Source organism: Henckelia pumila, chromosome 4 (assembly GCF_033568475.1).
Source record: "Henckelia pumila isolate YLH828 chromosome 4, ASM3356847v2, whole genome shotgun sequence".
Taxonomy (NCBI): Eukaryota; Viridiplantae; Streptophyta; class Magnoliopsida; order Lamiales; family Gesneriaceae; genus Henckelia; species Henckelia pumila.
Genome location: NC_133123.1, coordinates 33,517,668 through 33,536,017, shown reverse-complemented (window position 1 = coordinate 33,536,017; position 18,350 = coordinate 33,517,668). Strand labels below are relative to the sequence as shown.

The 18,350-nt window shown below is 35.9% G+C and overlaps 1 long non-coding RNA gene across 1 annotated transcript; it reads left to right on the top strand.

Annotated features, from left to right (window-relative positions):
• Nucleotides 1–13,633: 13,633 nt before the first annotated feature.
• On the top strand, nucleotides 13,634–14,479 carry LOC140894569 (uncharacterized). The gene is made up of 4 exons (XR_012153865.1): nucleotides 13,634–13,879; nucleotides 13,991–14,075; nucleotides 14,178–14,227; nucleotides 14,345–14,479. It is a non-coding gene; the product is annotated as an uncharacterized lncRNA (long non-coding RNA).
• Nucleotides 14,480–18,350: the final 3,871 nt, after the last annotated feature.

Genomic DNA, 18,350 nt, shown 5'->3' with positions numbered 1-18,350 from the left:
AGAGAGCCGAGGCGTGGTACCACGGGGACGCCAGGGCCATAGTATCCCTTCCTTGCCTGATGAGAGATCTTCGGGTGCTGGTGCTATTGAGCACCGGAGGGGGGCGGGCAAGAGGCCGATGGAGGAGGGTAAAAAAGGGGGTGAAGTCCTTCCTGCTGATCCTGCGAAGAAACTTCGGGAGGCTTCATCCTCTTCGGTGAGGAAAGCGAGATCACACCCCTTTCTTCTTGACGGGGTGAATAGGGATGGTGCAGAGTCCTTCTGGGACTCTAGTGATTTTTAGATTGGCCTTAGGCGGGGGGCCAAGGTAGTAGGGGATCATGATTTGAACCATTTGATCCCTCGATCCTCTTCGATCCTACACCACTCTATTGCCCTTGGCTCTTGTCAGGTATTCTTGAAGAGTTTATTTTTCTTATCTTGATATTATCAATAAGGTTCTTATTTATTTTTCTCTATTGGCTTCAGATTTTGTCCGCTGTACGAGCTCTGGAGGCTCGAGAAGACAAGGCTCGGGCTGACGAGGCTAAGATTCTGAAGGAGTTGGCCAAACTGAAGGAAGATGTTGTTCGCCTTGAAGCTTCGGAGGTTAGGGCGAAGGAAGAGATTCTTCGTTTGGGAGGGGAGAATGCTAGCATTAAGGAAGAACTCCGTCAGTGGCCGGAGAAGCTTGGTGTGAAAGAAAAGGAGGGGGAGACTCTTCGTTCCGAGCTTAGTGCTCTTTATGAGAGGCACTATACTGAGGTGCAGACTGGAGCTGGGTTTTTGTCCTCCCCTCCGGGGTTGCAGTTGCAGAGGAGTTTGGAGGAGAGGGCTGTTGAATCGTTTTGCACCTCCGCTGCTTTTGAGGAGGAAGTTTTTCGGCGTGCCTATGCGATTCATGATGAGTTGATACTTGAGAGCCGCCGGATTCTTCGCGAGCAGCATGTTTCGGAGAATGTGGTCAAGATTATTGGCCCTGGTTTTCCAGATCCGGACATGGGACCGACTGATATGCCGAGGGTATCTGCGCCCCTTGATGATTTTGGTGACTTCGAGATTATAGAGGCTTTGAACTCCCTCCAGGGAGATGATGCTCCTGGTGTTCCATGATATTTATTTCATGTGTAGAGAGTTGTCCTTTAAACGATTTTGCGTTTTTTGGAATTTTTATTATAGTCTCTTTCCAGCTCCTGCGAGAGCGATATTCCGATGTTTTTATACTCTGTGTCTGTTTTTTGGAGCTGGTTTTTGTTATACTCTGCTATATATCTTGGTTTATTTTATGCTTGCTTCGAAATATTTCCTTATTGTTATACTCTCGCTAGTACTTGGAAATTGATCAGGTTTCCAAGGTTTGTCGTGTCTCTTGGAAAAGCGTACACCTACCTCATGGGTGGTGGGGGCTTCCTATTCGTCTTGACCTCTTACAGTGTCAAAGTACCTTAGCTGGGCTGGCCAGGCCTCTTATGCTTTAGGTGACCTATTTTTTGACGACCAGGGTTTAGTGACGATTAAAAATGCTTTTAAGTGAATAAACATGCGTGATTTGCTCATGTAGTTTTGTGAAGGGAGAAAGCATGATGCGATGCTTTTACAAAAACTTTTATTTATATGAAAACGTATTACAACTACGGAACTATTACTCTTGTTGCTTAGCTAAAAAGAAAAAGCAGCTATGAGTTACTGAAAATATTTCTTTAAGTTTGCCACATTCCACGTTCTAGGCAGCACCTTCCCGTTCGAATGCTGAAGGCGATAAGCTCCTTCTCGGGCTATTTTGATTACTTTATATGGTCCTTCCCACTTTGGATCCAGCTTTCCTACGGGGTGTAGGACATCTGCTCTTCTCATTACCAGGTCTCCCACCTGGAAAGTTCGTTGTTTTACTCGGTGGTCATATGCCCTTGACATCCGTGCTCTGTGCCTTGCGGCTCGTACTGCTGCCCCTTCTCTAAGCTCCTCAATAAGGTCTAGAGATGCCCGTAAATCCTGCTCTTTTCCCTCTGCATTGTAATGTTTTATCCTTAGTGATTCTTCTCCGATTTCTGCAGGGGCAATGGCTTCGGCCCCATAGGCCAGGCTGAACGGAGATTCTCCTGTCGAGCTTCACGGAGTAGTTCTGTATTCCCACAGGACACTGGGTAGTTCGTCAACCCATTTTCCATTGGCCTCCCCAATTCGAGTCTTGATATGTTGCAGGATAGTTCGATTGGTTACTTCGGTCTGTCCGTTGGCTTGTGGATGCCCGACGGAAGTGAAGAATTGTTGGATGGACAGTCTTAGGCACCATTCCCTCATATTGGCACCGGAAAACTGAGTGCCGTTGTCAGACACTAGTGCTCGCGGAATTCCGAATCGGCAAACTATATTTTTCCATAGGAAATTAATCACCTCTTTCTCAGAAATTTTTGCAAGTGGCTCTGCTTCGACCCATTTAGTAAAGTAGTCGACAGCTACGATGAGAAACTTTCTTTGCCCTGCAGCAAGAGGAAAAGGCCCTACTAGGTCCACTCCCCATTGAGCAAAAGGCAATGGGATTTCGAGTGGTTGAAGCAGTGTAGCTGGTAGATGCTGAATATTAGCATGTTCTTGACACGGCCTACATCGTTTTACTAGCTCGAGCGCATCTTGCCTCATCGTAGGCCAAAAGTATCCTTGTCGGAGTGCTTTTCCAGCCAACGCTTTGCCTCCCAAATGGTTTCCACAAATTCCTTCGTGGATTTCCCTGAGTACGTAGTCTGCCTGAGCAGGTGCAAGACATTTCAAGTACGGCTGAGAGTACCCCCTCTTGTACAGTTCTCCGTCTATTAAAGTGAATCGAGCGGCTCTTACCCTAAGCTTTCTTGCTTTGTCCTGCTCTGGGGGGCGTTCTCCTTCTGACAGGTACTTGATGATTTCATCCTTCCAACTTGGCTCATCCTGATTCGCACACAGGATGTTAAGACTTCCAGTTCCTATTCCCTTTTTATCACACGTGATGAACGTAATTTTCCTGCTACTAATTCCTGTCGCGGAGCTGCCGAATTTGGCCAGTTGATCTGCTATTTCATTTTCAGCTCGAGGAATTTGCTTGATTTCAAAATTCTCTAAACGAACAAGAAGGTCCTTCACTTTTGATAAGTACTCCTTCATACTATCTTCTTTGGCTTCATAGTTCCCTTGAACTTGATTGACTATGAGTTATGAATCGCTATAGGCGATCAGCTTTCCAGCCCCTGCCGCTAAAGCCAGTTCTATTCCCATGATAAGTGCTTCGTATTCTGCTTCATTGTTTGATGTTGGAAACTGAAATTTGATGGCGTACTGGAACTGATCTCCCTGTGGACTCTCTACTAACACTCCTGCTCCACTCCCTCCAGACGTGGAGGATCCATCTACGTGGATTGCCCAAGTGGGAGCTGAAACTCCTGCGCCATTGGTTTTCATTTCTACTATGAAGTCTGCTAGAACTTGTGCTTTAATGGCGGGGCGCGGCTGATATTCAATCCCATACTCACTTAGCTCGACGGCCCATTTGGTCATCCTTCCAGATGTCTCTGGGCTGGACAATATTCTCTTCAAAGGGTGATTTGTTAGTGCGACCACATGGTGGGATAAAAAGTAGGGACGCAGCTTTCTTCCTGCCACCACTAATGCTAAGGCCAACTTCTCGATGTTAGTGTATCGGAGCTCGGCGCCTTGCAGTACTTTGCTTATGTAGTACACGGATTTATGTTCTCGTTCCCTGTCCACCGTCAGAACTGCGCTGATTGATTCAGTCGATATTGCCAAGTAGAGTAAAAGGGTATCTCCGTCTCTTGGTTTCACGAGCAATGGTGATGCTGCTAAGTACTTTTTTAAGTCTTCGAAAGCATGCTGACATTCTTCGGTCCAACGAAAACCTTTTCCCTGCCTTAGGACTTTGAAGAATGGCAACCCTCTGTCAGCCGATCTGGAAATAAAACGGTTCAAGGCGGCCATCCTTCCTGCTAACTCCTGCATCCCTTTTATGCTTTTGGGGGGCGCCATGCTTAGGATTGTTTTAATTTTCTCAGGGTTCACCTCTATTCCTCGCTGGGAAACCATGTATCCTAAGAATTTTCCTCCTCGAACCCCAAAAGCACATTTTTCGGGGTTTAACTTCATTTTGTATTTTCTCAATATCTCAAAACATTCTTTGAGATCTTCCACATGCTTGAGAGCTATAACGCTTTTTATCAACATATCATCGATATAGACCTCCATACTCCGCCCGTTCAATTTCTCGAACATTTTGTTTACCAATCTTTGATACGTGGCCCCAGCATTTTTCAATCCAAAAGGCATTACTTCATAGCAATAGATACCTTGATCAGTAATAAAGCTTGATTTTTCTTGATCTTCAGGAGCTAACCCTATCTGATTATACCCTTGGTAAGCATCCAAAAAACTGAGCAACTCACATCCGGCGGTGGAATCAACCAACAAGTCGATTTGTGGCAAGGGAAAGAGATCTTTGGGGCAAGCCTTGTTTAAATCGGTGAAGTCTATGCATAGACGCCACTTACCTCCGGGTTTGGGAACAAGCACCACATTTGCTAGCCATTCGGGATAAGAGACTGGCCTGATATATTTGGTCTTCACCAGTTTTTTTACTTCGACCGTAATATGTTTGTTCTTTTCTGCTCCAAAAGATCGTTTCTTTTGCTTTACTGGCTTTATCCTGGGGTCCACATTAAGTTGATGGAGGGCATACTCATGAGGTATTCCTGGTAAGGGTTCATCTTCCCAGGCAAATACATCTGCATTTTCCCTGAGGAACGTTGTTATCATCTGTTCTACTTCAGCAGGCATCTCCGTTCCAATCTTAAGAGTTCTACCGGGACTTCCTGGAGTTACCTCTATTCTTTTGAGCGCTTCGGTTGCCTCTAAGTGTTTTACTTTCTCGACTTCACTATCGATAGTATGTATTCTATCATTTTTGGGCTCATCTGTCTGTGGATGCCTTTTCTTCTGAGTTGATATCTCGTCCACCCTTGACCTTTTCTTGCAATTGGCTGGGTCTCGCAGGATGTTAGCATGACACTCCCGAGCCAACCTGCTATCACCTACAGCCTCTCCAACTCCTTCTGACGTTGGAAACTTCAACTTCATATGATAGGTTGATCCTATGTCTTGGAACACATTTAGACTCGGGCGCCCCAGTATCACGTTATATGTAGAGGATGCATTTACTACCAAAAACTTTATCATTTTTGTAACTCTTCTCGGATACGATCCTAGCGAGAGAGGAAGTGTGATCTCTCCTAGTGCTTCCACTACTTCTCCAGAAAATCCAACTAAAGGGGTGCTGATGGGCGTTAGCTGTGCATTGTCTATCCCCATTTTAACAAATGCATTAAGAAAAATGATATCTGCTGAACTTCCTGAGTCAACCAGCATCTTTTTCACCCAGAAGTTGGATATTGTAGCGGAGACAACCAATGCGTCATTGTGCTCAACTAAAGGGTATTCCCTATCTGATTCAGTGAATGTCATTTATTTTGATATTTTCGATATTTCACACATGACTTGGGCTTGGTTAGGGTGAGGACAGTGATTCCCCCTAGAAGCATTACGCAGAAGAGTCTTCCTTGCTCTATTTGAATCTCCGCAAGCTGGTCCCCCGGTTATAACAGCGATAACCCCTCCGGTCGGCATGTTCTCATGGAAATCTCCATTATGCATTCCTTGCTTCTCATGATTCTTTGGGGGTTCTCTGTTTCGGCGGTCTTCATAAGTCTTGTTGTCTCGTTGTTGGTGGTGAGACTTACTCACGAAGTCTTTTAAATAACCACGTTTGATTAGCTTCTCTATTTCTGTTCTCAAACTATAACAGTCTTCGGTAGAATGTCCTTTGTCTTTGTGAAAGTGGCAATACTTGTCAGATTTCAGTCGCTTTGGGTTGTCTTTCATTGGCCTCGGAGGTTGCAGCAAACCTTGCTTTTCCGCAACCACCAATATATCAGTCAAGCGTGCATTTAGGGGTACCTGCTGAAGACGAGGGCCTTGGAATCCTCGTTTTTCTTCTTTTCGGCCTTCTCTTGGTTTTTCTTCTTCTCTTTTTCTTTTTCCTAAATATCGTGGTTCAATAGTCTCCTCAATGCGTATATACTTCTCGGCTCTTTCCAGTAATTCTTCCAAGGTGCTTGGGGGTTTTCCCGCTATGGATTCCTTAAACTTTCGATGACGGAGGTTTTGTTGCATAATTCCTGCCAAGAGATCATGATTGACATGTGGGACTTCGTGACCAGCCTGAGTGAAACGCTGCACATACTCTCTCAAGCTCTCTCCTTCTTTTTGCACAACCGAGAATAGGTATGATGCGGTCTTAGGATATTTTCGATTAATGGAGAACTGATGAAGAAAACGCTGAGTAAGTTGTTCCAGGCTTGCAATGCTTCCTGCTGGGAGTTTATTGAACCACGCCAGTGCGCGATTAGTCAGCTTAGTCCGGAAGATTTTGCAGTACGCGGCATCACTGAAGTCATATAGATCGGCTTTTGCATAAAACCTGTCGAGATGATCCTGAGGATCTCCTGAACCATCGTACTCTGGCAGACTTGCTATCTTCACTCCAGCTGTCAGTACCTCGGCTAAGATAGCAGTAGTGAATGGGCTACGCCGGGCCGGTAAGATTGCTAGAGCACTTTCTCCTCTCTCCTCAGTCCGAATTCCGGGGCGCACGGGCCCGTGGCTATTTACCTCCTCTTCATGGAGCACTGTTTCCCTTCTTGCACTGGGGTTTGGTACCCTGTTCGTTCCAACTTCTTCTTCTAGTGTGCGTCTCCTTTCTTGGTGTTGAGGAGGAGGCAATTCACCATTTACATTTGGATTGTTTTCCAAGTTATGCTGTTGCGTTGCCAAAAAATGTGTCATGGCCTCCGCGACCGCACGTGAGGCAGCTTCCTCCAACATGGATTTCAAGGCATTTGGGGTGATCAGAAACTCCTCTTGCGGCGGGTGGTTAGGAGGCGGGAGCTCCCGTCCACCTTCAGTGTTACGGGTGGCATGTGATCGCGTTTGCATCTCTAGTGGATAGGTGGCTTTCCCACAGACGGCGCCAATCTGATGCGGGCGAAATAATTATGTCCCTATTCAGCAAATAAAATAGGAAGTCGCACGTCCTCCTGATCTCCTGCTTCTATGATCACCTGAAAAAGTCGCATGTCTTCCTTTTGGGCTGTCACCTGATTCACGAACACACGTTAAAGGCGTCGGGTGGTTACCCGGCGAAAATCCTCCGACGCTCAAGTCAGCGATCACCTCCACACAAAATAGGAGAGCAGAGAGCTTTTGTAGGCTCAAGAGTCACTTACCTTGAAATGAAGAGATTCACTTCTATTTATAGGCAAAATTGAACTAAATCGCACATTAACCCTTCTAGGCTTCAAAAATGCAAATTAATTACCCAGGACTCTAAATTTAAGAATTAGTCCTTTTAAAAATATTATTCTCGCAAATTGAACCATTTTATTTATTTATATTTATAAGTATATTAAAAATATATTTATACCCATCATATATAGAGGACACAGGTCAAAACTTTGGTTGATTAAATATCAATCTAATTAATGTTATCGAATTTAAGGTTTAGTTATTCAAGGAAAAAAAATCATTTACTGATGTAACTGGTAACATGCATGGAATATTTTTACATGCATCGTTTTGTCACAAAAGGACATTTTCCATTGTTCAAACTTCAAAGATTCACTCGGTCTAATGAATATTTTTTTTAGGTATTTCCATTATTGGTTGATTCGTTTAAAATTCAAATCCAGTATTTCATTTCGGTGATCTTCAAATCCTTCAATTAATTTTAATTATAAATTATCCTTTTTCTATAAAAGTAAGATGTTTTCAAATAATCAATCAGGGAAATAACTTCAAATTTGTTATAAATCATAATAGAAATAGAGAGATGAGTAGAGAGAATTCATGAGAGAAGAAAGAATTCATATGAGTCAATATTCAGGTGCAATTATTATTGAACTCAATTATCTTATTTATAGAGAAAGATTACTAGATACAAATCTTTACAAATATTATCTTGACATATTTATAAAGATCACGAATCTTTCAAATCTAACTAAATAAGATAATCATCTATAATAATAATATATTTACAACACTCCCCCTTAGATGATTATTTGCACAAGCAATCAATTCTTTAAAATCTCCATTTGGCAAGATTGATGTTCGGGAACTTCATCGGGACTCAAGTGCTGCCTCGTTAAAACCTTGACAGTAAAACCCCGTGGAAAAAATCTGAACGAAAGAAAAAGAGTACAACACCATATACTTTCTTTGGATGTCTTTCCGAAGATAGATGCGCCTCGTTAAAACCTTATTAGGAAAAACCCAATTGGACAAAATCCTAATGAAGGAAAAAGAGTACGACATCTCTCGGGATACTTGTTAATTGCCTCATTAAAAACCTTGTTATGAAAAACCACGTGGGAAAAATCATAGACAAGTGAAAAATAGTACAACTTTGATTGCTCCCCCTCTTGCAAGCATCACTTGAAATTATTAACTCGTCTTATTCCAATCTTGTGCACTTCTTTGCCAAAAATTGATTCAGATGCTGATTTTGCCATAGATATGGTACTTCAAGACCAAATATCTTTTCTTATTCTTCAAGTTGGCAAAAACAATATTTTGAGCATCGAATCCTTCGAGGATGTTTCTATATGTATCACCATCAAATCAGTGCATTTATGACAAGCGCAAATATTTTCTCATAATATATTTGAAATATTTTGAGAAACTTTGCTAATATTTGCTCATATTGCCACATATAATTGTTATTGAAAATTTCAACAAATTGTAGTTCAAAATAATCATAATTTTGCATAATAGCAAAACACACGAATGATTATATCATTTCAATCTCAAATAACTTGTGAAATCTCATGTTTTAATACTTGTTATTCTTCAGGAATAACATAATCCAAATTGGATTCATTGAAAATAATTGATCGTTCACGCTTCTAGCGTTCTTTTTCATTTACTTGCAAGTAATATAAGATATGGTCCTGCAGGACATTAATTTATTTCATAACGACCAGCCTCCATTATTCTTTTCACATTGAGATATTCACACATTTTCTTTAAAGGGGTTTCGTCACTAAAGAAGATTTATATATATTGTTCAACTTGAACATAAATGAAGCTAAACAATCTTATAAACAAGATCAAATAATGTATTTGAGATTTAAACTTTGAACACCATGTTCACTTCATATTTCATTGGGATCGATCTAAAATATTCTTGTAGCTTCTATTTCCTCCCCCTCAATGTTGGAAACATTGTTTCACAAGAATAACGAATGAGAATTTCGCGTCATAAAATCTCATTGTTCAAAATAATTGATCATAAGATCTAATTAATTTCCAACATATTTATAATCTCTTCAAGAGATTTATGTAGTGCATTTCTCGCAAACATTAATTTTCGATACATAATCATTTGGCATAATATTTACAACATATATTTCATATATCCCCAAATATGACGCATTTATTCTCATGGTTTAATAGTTGATTGGAGGCAAAATAAATCAACTAAACCAACATATTTATAATCATAAAATTGATATGTATATCCTCTTTTGATCAAGCTTGTCTTGATTACATATTCTGGAAGTTTTTCTCAATACGTATTTTCACAAACATCATGTTGTGCTTCGTGGGCCTACGTTATTTATTCATTCCAGATAATATGGGGATTTCTATCAATTTGAGCTTTTATGATAGTGCCATCAATTTTGCTAAGCCATAAATAAGAATTCATAAAATCTTCTGGATCTTTGATTCAAAAAACTTTATATTTATCGATCCAAAAAATTTTGGCTTATTCATCAACATCTTTGTGCATATCTATAGTTTTTCAACTATTTATATAATTTGAATGCTTAATTCAATCCATTATGCCAAACTCTGAAAGTATTTGTATCAATGATACTTTTGGAGCTCTTTAGCTCTTCTAGAAATATTGATTTGTAATATACTATTTAAACCAAATCAATATCTACTAGATTCAAAAATTCATGTACGTCAATGTTTATCACTATTTTATAATATCAAGCACGTCATTATTTTCATCGTCACTCAAACGATCTTCTAGATCTTTCAAACATCCAATCAATATCCGATGAAACATATGATTTGGGTAGACATCAACGTTCTCCACAAACTTTTATATCTTGCTTGATAGATATCAATAAATCTTTTACGTACTTCAGGTACGATAGTGATACGAGATACCGATGTACGTTTAGTACAATACTTGATTATGACGTATATCTCAATATTTTGTGCTGAATTTTTAATTCATATCTCGCTTCATACGATATGACATATTCTTCCTTGAAGAATTAAACTACAGTACATCAACTGTGTTAATTGGCACTGTCACATTCACTTAAAAGAATGGACCACATTAATCAGACAATTTTCATAATTGTCTTTCCTTGAACAAAATACTATAAATAAGATAATATAATAAAATAATTGAAATTAAAAAATCGGGCGTACCTTTCAAATTCTTGTATGCATCAAGTAGATATTTTACCTTCAACGGTAACATTCGATCTATCATAAATATCATTTCACATTAAATTCATGTTCCTTCATGTAAGATAATAACATGTGATAAAAATACTATATCATTTATTTAAAAATGATAGATTAATCAAATGATTTTGAAAAAAATCCAAAATTTATATCCGCAATCAAAATTGATGAATTTAAAATCCATAATCAAAATTTATTAAATAAAGATTTAACAACCCAATATATCCTTAAAATATAAAAATTGTCAAATCAAAAAATTTATCACCAAATTGCATAATCAATATCTCATGCAATATATTGACTAATAGAATAGATTCACAAAATTTGTAGTTTTTATTTTATATCATCAAAATAATTTATGTGAATCAAAACAAAACACATTCTAGAGTTTTCCACAATTTAGTTTAAACAAATACAAAATTAATTTACCAAAAATAAATTGGTTCAATAAATAAATAAAATGACTTGAAGTTAGTCATAAATCAACTCATTGACATCATCATGCATAGGCTACCATCAATCCATCATCGTCGTTTTCCAATATAGATGATGGTCCAATTCAGTGGGTTTAACATTTATTTTTCTTTTTCGGTTGATAGTGTTGCGATCTTACTACCGCACATTCATAATTTTCAATCAATAGCCTATGCAGTTGATCATTGAACATCAAGTCGCTATTCATAAAAATAGTGACAAATAATAGATCATGCTTCTTCTAGAGCATTAAAAACAAATATATGATTTGAATCGATATCAAGTCAATATCTTTTGATATATATCTCACAACTACCTTTAATAATATTTTCTTATGGATATTGATAATTTCAGATTATATATCGATATTCTTTGAGAAATTGTACTAAATTTCTCAATTCATAAGATCCTCAACTCGAGAATATTTCAAAATCTTGGATCTTATATTAATATTCTTCATGAATATTATCAAATCTTGCATATTTTTATCAATATTTCAATATTGATACAATAATTTCCTTTTATCAATATGTCAATATTGATATATTTTGAAATGAGATCAATTTCTTCAATGATATTTGTAGATATTTGATATCATATCAGATATCAATCATGATTTTTTCACTTTCTCAATATACGAAATCATATATCACATCTTTATCGTGAGTCTATTAAGATTCTCAATATATTATATTATAAATAGGAATCTCTTTAGATTCTCAATATATGTGATCTTATATCAGATCTTAATCTTGAATATTTCAATATTCAATATATTATATCATGAATTCATGAATATCTTTCGATATATCAAAATTGAAATCATGAATCTCTCAAAATTTTCAGTATATTGTATCATGATAATGAATTTCTTCAAATTCTCAATATAAAATCATGTTGTGCTACTTTATAGCCATCAACATATTCATGATATTTCATGGGCACCAATATATCAATTATTTTCATTGTGCTACTTCTAGAGCACCAATGAATATCTCTTTGTGCTACTTCTAGAGCACCAATGAATATCTCTCATAAATTTGAGTATTGACAACATGTTGTGCTATTTCAATAGCATCAATAAAACGAGAATTATTTTCATTCTCAATTGGTTACAGCATCGTGCTGATAACATGTTATAAATCATAATAGAAATAGAGAGATGAGTAGAGAGAATTCATGAGAGAAGAAAGAATTCATATGAGTCAATACTCAGGTGCAATTATTATTGAACTCAATTATCTTATTTATAGGAAAAGATTACTAGATACAAATCTTTACAGATATTATCTTGACATATTTATAAAGATCACGAATCTTTCAAATCTAACTAAATAAGATAATCATATATAATAATAATAATATATTTATAACAAAATTCAATATCCTTAACTAGGGCTGGCAAATTTCAGAAAAATCTCGACCCTTCCCGATTTTCAACTCGTTTCTGTCCTGAATTTTTTCCGTCTCGAACTTTTTCCGACCCGAGTGGTCGCGATTTTTTCCGACCCGATCAATTTTGGGATCGGAAAAGGCAACTCTACCTGACAGGATTCCCGACCCGACCCGAATATATAAATAATATTTTTTAATAATACTTTTTAATTAAAAAAATAAAATTTTTTTATAATTTTCTGTTTTAATATTAATGTTTTATAATTATCTATTATTTAATTATTTTTTATATTTATATTTATCTTTTTCAATATTAACATTGAGTTATAAATTTTTTTTAAAATTATAATGAATAATTATATGTTTTTATTGTATTAATCAAGTAGTTGTTTTAGTTTATTTATAATATACTAAAAAAATGTTTTAGTTTTTTAATGGTTATATACAATGAAATTTTAATTTATTTGTAATGTACTAATAAATTATTTGAATTTCTTCATAATTTTTTTAAAAATATTTTCATAGATTTTTTTTAAAAAAAAATATTGTTCGGGATTACCCTCTCCCGATCCGACCACTACAAGAAAGCACGCTAAATAGCGACGAAAATTTAAAATTCGTCTCTAAATTTAGCGACGTTTTATTGAAATTTGTCGCTATTAGCGACAGCTGTAAATCATGGAGTCGCTAATTCAAATTTACGACAAGTGTGAAAAATTAGTCGCTATTATTAGCGACTAAATATTAAATTTCATCGCTAATAGAGACAATATGGCAGAGTTGTCGTTAAATTAGGGACGAACATCTACGAAATAGTCGGGAATTACGACCAAATATTATTTCCGTCTCTATTTACGACTAAATATTAAATAAGTCACTAATACCGACAAAACAATAATTTGTCTTTAATACCGACTAATAATTTAGCGCGTCGCTAATAACGACGAATATAATACACTCGTCGCTATTAGCGACGACTTAACTGGGAAATTCGATCCTACCCATGGAGTATTATCCCGTGGGTGGTGTGGACTTTTATGATTAGTGCAAAATATGTGGGACTCACATAATTTGCACCAATCACATACTTCTACCTACCTCATGGGGAAAACACTCATGGGGTAGGATCGAACCTCCCCGACTTAACTTCTGACGCTAATAGCGATGCTGTAATATATTCATCGCTATTAGCGATGGAATTATTCTCTATAGGTCGCTAATAGCGACTCAATTTTACAAGTAGTCGCTAATCTTCAGATTTATATGTTCCAACGCTAGCCACCTCACTTGTTTCCTTTTTGTTCTTTCGTTTTTTTTCCCACGGCCGATCCATTCTCTTTCGCCGTTCACCGCCAATCTCCGCTCATCGCCGCCCGAAGCCCGGCTGCTCATCGTCGCCTGATGCCCGGCCGCTCCTCGCCAGCCTCTCTTCCATTTTGAGATAATAAGCTTGGTATTTTTTTTATAGTTGTACGTACGTATATTTTATGTATAAATCTTGCAAAAGTTTTTGACTAATTTCAAAATTTTTGGGTTGTAAATGTGTTTATAATATGAAATGAAGCTTACGAAGGCCGCCAGCCCTCCCGCCGCCGTTGCCGCCGTAGATCTTTGTCATCTCCGATCGCCGCCGTCCGCTGCTCCCGCCTGTTAGTGTTGAATAATATAATTAAGTTGTATGTTAGTATAATATTGTATATTTTTTAAAAAAAAATTACGGGTAAATTTATGTGTTTTTGACTTTTTCGCAGCCATCGTCTCCGTCTCCGTCGCCCCCGATCTGCCATCTTCATTTGCTGAGGTATATATATATATATTATATAAAATATATATAAATGTATAAATATATATGAGTATGTATACATATATATGTAATTTAGTATATATGTAAATTAATGTGTTTTTGAATTTTTCGCAGCCACCGTCGTTGCCGCCGTCGTCGTCGTCGCCACCCCGGATCTGCCATCTTCAGTTTGATCCGAAAAACTTATTTTTATTTTGTCTGTTAGTTTGTTGTACAGTAAATTATGTAGAAAAACAATCAAACCTTGTGTAGTAGTTAACTAATTTTAATGTTTTCTTTATTTTAATGTATATGATCGTACATTTCATATATATTTTAGCAATATAAAAAACAAAATAAATTAAAAATATATATATATCGCGAAATTCAGCGAACCTTAATAAATATTTCGTCCCTAAAATAGCGACTAAATGCAATATTTTTGTTTCAATTACGACGATTTTATAAATAATTCCTCGCAAATAATGACTAAAATCATTAAAATACGTCGCTATGTAACGACGAAATTATCTACAAAACGTCTCTAATAGCGACAAATTATTTACAATTTCGTCGCTAACAACGACAGATTTAATAAATAAAATTAGTCGCTATTAGCAACGAAAGTTCTAATGAAGGCTGTCACAATTACCTACGAAATTATTTTTCGTCGCAATTAAAGACGAATTATATTTGTCGCTATTAGAGACGAAATATATGTTTGTCGCAATTAGGACGAAATATTACTGTCTCAAATAGCGATGAAATTAAAGTATTTTAGTCGCTAATAGCAACGTTTATTTTTAATTCGTCGTTAATACCTAACGACGAAGAAATTAACGACCATTTATTAATTCGTTGCTAATTCGTCGTTAATTCAAATTTAGCGACGCTTTAAGGCTATTAAAACCGTCGCTAGACGCCGAGTTTTTTTGAAGTGGACGGGATCCCGAATGTTCGGGATTCCGAACATTCGGGTCTCGACACTTTTTGGGTGCGGGATCGGGAGAAAAAAAATATCACAATTTCTATCGGGACGGGAATCGGGTAAGGGGGTTACGGAACGGATCCCGACCCGATCCCACATCTATTCTTGACGACTTCTCCAACAAAAAATTCCAATGTAATTCAATGCCAGCTCCAGGTCGTACATTGTTTTGAGATTTCAAATTCTGTATTCAAATATATTTAAGGAGAGTTTGTGATAACTTTTAATTTAGAAAGTATTTCTTTCTAATTTGATGAATATTTTCGATTCAACTTTATTAATTTTTAACCAAAAGCTTGACTTGAGTCAATGTTTTTATGTTTTCTTCTTCTTTTTTTTTTTAGCTTTTCAGGCATAAAAACGAAATATTTTTCATTGGTCGGGTCAAATATAGAAAATATTTTCATTTTAGGTCTTTTTATGACCGACAACGACTACAAAAAAAATCTGGTATTTGCGACTGTCCAAGCGTCGCAAATACCGTTGCAAACTTGAATTTGCAACGATTTTGCGACGGTTCTCCACTAGCGTTGCATAAGTCACCGTTGCATTTATTTGCGACGGTTGAGTCAAACCGTGGCAAATTTTGCCACACTTAATTGCTACTGTGGCAATATATTGCAACGGTTTAAGACTAACCGTCGCAAATTTTTGTCACGGTTTAAAATAAACCGTTGAAAAAAATGCGACGCTTTTACATAAAGTGTGGCAATGGCCACTAATATGTCTCACCAATCGATGTGCAAAATTCTGTCAAGAATTGAGGCCAAAAAGAAATAATATGATATTTCCTACATGTATTGCTCTGAATTTCTTTCTTAATTTGGTGTCTTCATTGTTTTAATTTCAAAGTATGTGTTTCTTTGATGGAATCGTTGGTGCGTTTGCTTTAGCTTCTGAAAGGAATTTTAATTCCTTGAAATTTCTACCTTGAGATTAATTAGATTGCATTAGAATTTTGCCTTCTAGACAAAGATAGGATCTAGTATAAATATTCTATGCTCGCGATATTGACTAGAATAGATATTTATCTAGAATGAATATTATATCTTTATTAAGAAATTAAGTAATTTATGTTTATAAAATATTATCAAGATATGATATGATAGGTTAAATATTATATGTTTTTCTCGAAAATCTATAGATAGATACTTACCTAGATTCATTAATATCTTGATAAGGAATTATTGGTTATCATTGTTATCAAATATTATCGAGATATTATTGTTTGTGTTCAAAAGAGTCTTATTCCTAACAAAGACTTATTTCTTTAATTGTGTAGGACTCTACAAGGAAATCCTTCCATGTTTGGACTCTCATCTATAAGTAAAGGATTTCTGAGCACAAACAAACGTACACTTCAGAGGATAATTCAGAAGAGCTTTCAAAGAAAATCACATAGAAGAATTTGAAGATTCTGAAGAAGTTTTGCAACCATCGTCGTTGCTTGTCCCCGTGTTGCCGTTCGTGTTGAAGACATCAGAGACAACACTGTGGGAATAGTGTTGTTCGAAGATATTTTGTGTCTCTTCAAATTTAGGCTACGGGAGTTGCATCTATTGTTTTTACTCTGATTTATTTATGATGCAAGTTTGATTTCTCAACTTGTTGAAAAATTTAGGATTTAATGACTTTTCGTAAAATCACTAGGATTATCTTTGTAAGACTGATCTTACGTTTACTAGTGATATTTAGCCCTAAGGCACCCGCACGAGTTTTTATACTCGTGCAAAATTAATTTCTTGATTTTAACCTACAATTACAATACGTTTTCTGTCAGCTTCTGATCTAGGGGGTGTTTTGGAGAGCTTTTACTTATTTAAAAGTGATTCTAGTAGAGATTATTTTAAAGTTGATGAAAAGCTAAAGTTGGAAGTGTTTGGAAATAGAAGTTGAAAGCTAATACAAGCTAAAATTTAGTGTTTGGAAAATAATTACTTCCAAACTTAATTTTTTAACTAAGTGACAACCATACCCTTATTTAATTATTTAATTTTTGATACTCACACTATAAAAAATGAGTTTATATATTATTTTACATTATGAATTTTGTATCAAAAATATTTTATTTTTTATAAGATGCATACTTGAAAAAATATATAAGATTAAAAAAAAATAAAAATATTAAAAATGAAAAATTTGTATAAATATACAAGATACGTACAAAAATGTATGAAAATACAATATATATATATATAAATATATATATTTAAATAAATGCTTGTAATAATAATGTAAAATTTAAAAAAAATGCTTGTAATAATAATGTAAAATTAAAAAAATAATAAAAGCATATGTAATATGACATGTTTGATTAAGGGTATATATGTCAACTAATTGTAATTTTATACCTTAAACAAAAAAAGCAGAAACTAAAAAAAACATCAAATTTTAGTTTCTTGCTTTTGAGTAAAAGTTGTAGAAGCTAAAACAGAATTTAACATTTACAAATACTCAAAAGCACTTCTATGCAACTAGAAACTAGGAAGTACTTTGTAGAAGGTCTACCAAACACTCCCTTAATCTTTGAATATTAATATATTGAGACCAAACTTTCATTAGTTTTGAATTGAATATTATAAGTTTATAACCCAAACTTTGGGATGAACTGATATTATTTTTCATGACGTGAAAACTCTATGTCGCTACTTTTTGATGCGCACTACATTGGGTAAAACATTAACTAATGCATAATAGGCTTAATAACATACAAATTAAGTTGACCATGTAAATCACAATAGAGTATAGACAAATTCTTTGCCACATATTAGTCCAAAAATGTATTGATATAGAGAATCGAACTCCTAACATCGGGTTAAATGTTTCCCTTGAACTTAAGGTAGTTATACAGTGGTAGACTGGTAGATTCTGTCGATAAAAAAATGATTGTTTGTACCGTGATATGTTTATATACCAATCTTACTATTTATTACAATGCTTATGTTTTTTTTCCCTAATTGATGTACTTATATATTAGTGATTATACTGGTTCTTTGACTTCAATTTGAATGAAATTTCAGTTTGGTTAGAAAAACACGATGGTGTCTCCGACCCTATCTTTGCACCAAATTTGGTGCAAAGCTTTTAAATTTTTTTTTCTGGGTTAATTCTCTTATTAATTAATAGTTTAATTGGTAGATAATGTAAATTGCA